The sequence below is a fragment of the Sturnira hondurensis genome, unplaced genomic scaffold (assembly GCF_014824575.4).
Source record: "Sturnira hondurensis isolate 20B ecotype Veracruz unplaced genomic scaffold, ASM1482457v3 Scaffold0022566, whole genome shotgun sequence".
Classification (NCBI taxonomy): Eukaryota; Metazoa; Chordata; class Mammalia; order Chiroptera; family Phyllostomidae; genus Sturnira; species Sturnira hondurensis.
This window is the reverse complement of record NW_028095197.1, coordinates 5,366,539-5,368,883: the sequence shown is the minus strand read 5'-3', so window position 1 is coordinate 5,368,883 and position 2,345 is coordinate 5,366,539. Positions and strand designations below refer to the sequence as shown.

Genomic DNA, 2,345 nt, shown 5'->3' with positions numbered 1-2,345 from the left:
CGTACACTGAATCCTTGTGTTGTCCGGGAACGGAGCCTGTGGTCCGAGAGAGCCGTTGTCATTCATCATTGTGCACGTGCGCCTGTGTGACATCATTGTGCACGTGCGCCTGTGTGGCGGCCTGACAGCCTCCGGTTCCTCCACATCCTCACTCAGCATTTTGCCTCGTGTTTCAGCGAGTGTAAAGGGATATTTCATTTTGATTTAAAGTTGCAATTTCCTAAAAACTAATGAGGCTAGACATTTTTCCATGTGCATTTTGGTTATTTGTGTACCTTCAAAATTCCGTTCTAGTCTTTTTGCCCATTTAAATAAATTTGGTTGTTCATCTTTCACTGTTGATATAAGTGCACTGCTGGCACATGTGTAGCATAATACAATTGCTTTGGAAAATTGTTTCGGCAGTTTCTTAAAAAATTATTTGTTTGCCCACCCAGCAATCCCGCCCAAGATAAATAAAAACATATGTCTATACAAAAGCTTAAAAATAAATATTCATAGATGCTTTATTTGTAATAGTCAAAAAGTGGAAGGAATCCAAACATCCATCAACTGGTGAACAAATAGATGAACTGTGAAACATCCACAGAATGGAACACCATTCAGCGATAAAAATGCATTAATTATTGATGTGTGCTCCATGGATGAATCTCAAAAACATTGTTATCTTCAAAAGAAGACAAGCACAAAGAGTACACACTGTACAATTCTGTGTATGTGAAGTTCTACAGCAGGCAAAGCTTGTTTTTAGTGATATAAACAAATGAGTGGTTGCTTCTAGGGTGGTGTGGGGGGGGATGGTTTCCCAGAAAGGGCAGGAGGAACTTTCGGGGGTGATGGAAATGTTCTATATATAGTTCAGAGTGATGACTACACTGATGCATACAATCGTCAAAATTCATGAAATTAAACTTTTAAATGTGCACATTTCTTTCTTTCTTTTTCTTTTCTTTTCTTTTTTTTTAACAGACAGACCCTGCTTCAGGTTTATTTGCACAAACCACAGGAGGACCTCAGCCCCCAGGGCACACCAGTCCTTCTGTCCTCATGTGGTCAGACAGTCGTCCTCATGTCAGCAGACAGAGGCCTCCACTGTGGAGCCTTCGCAGGGGCCTGGGCACCTCTGGGAGCCTGAGACAGCCTGAGCTGCAGCCTGAGCTGTGCTGCATCTGCAGTCTGGGGCTTAGTTTGGGCCTTGGCCTTGGCCTTTGGCTGGCAGAGCCAGAGACCCTTGGTGATGTGGGCATGAGCACGTTTCCCGAGCTTGGAGTGAGCAATGTAAGCAAGTCGACTTAGCTTGTGGCTATGGCCATTTGGGATCTTGGGCTTGACCTCCTTGGACTTGACCAGGGCCTTGATAGCCTCAGCACGTGTGCTAATGGCCTTGGCATTGTTGGCCTGCATTTTCTTCAGGCCCTTCTTGTGGTGTTTCTTGGCAAAGCACATTGTTCCTCAGGAGCTTGGGGCCTAGGGACTTGAGAGATTTGTATCTTTGTGATCGGAGTTTCTGGACGCCATTTCTGTGCCATTTTTGGAATTGGTTGTGCGTGTGGTTCTTGGACTTGGCCATCTCTGAACCCAAGCCCGTGGCTCTTGAAGCACCTGAGACTGGAAAAGAAACTAAATGTGTACATTTCATAGTATGCACAACCGATTATATCCCCTTTAAAAAACTGAGTAACACCTCAGTTTTATATTTCCACCACTAGGTGGCAGTAGTGCCTAATGCCCAAGAGACTGTGAAGTTTGCAATGACTAAGATTCTTAAGTGTTTTTGAAAGCTTGAGGCATTATTTTGTGTGCATGTATTTTTAATTTCAATCAATTGCATTATGCTGGAGGTTTCTTTCTGTTCCTTACTCTCTCTCTCTACCCCTGATTCACTGTTGTGTTTTAAAAATCTATTCACACTGTTACGTGGATATCTAGTTCATTGCTCATTACTGTCATGGAATATTCCAGTGATTAATTAGTAAGTGACTCAATGGGTCTAGCTCTCCAACCATCACAAATAAATGTAGATAAAATACCTTCTTTTTTTTTTCCTAAAGATTTTATTTATTTTTAGAGAAAGGGGAAGGGAGGGAGAAAAAGAGGGAGAGAAATATCAATGTGTGGTTGCCTTCTGCACGCCCCTTACTGGGGGCCTGGCTCACAACCCAGGCATGTGCCTTGACTGGGAATTGAACCAGTGACCCCTTGGTTTGCAGGCCAGCAGTGGATCCACTGACCCACACCAGCCAGGGCTAAAATACCTTCGTATATGTCTCTCTGTGGATCTGTGCAAAATTTCTCTAATTATATAGCCAGGATTGGGATCCTTCCCATCTCTACTCATATTTATT

General features: G+C 43.3%; 1 pseudogene; it reads right to left on the bottom strand.

The window, feature by feature from the left end:
* Positions 1 to 965: 965 nt before the first annotated feature.
* Positions 966 to 1,613, bottom strand: LOC118979729 (60S ribosomal protein L29-like; annotated as a pseudogene).
* Positions 1,614 to 2,345: the final 732 nt, after the last annotated feature.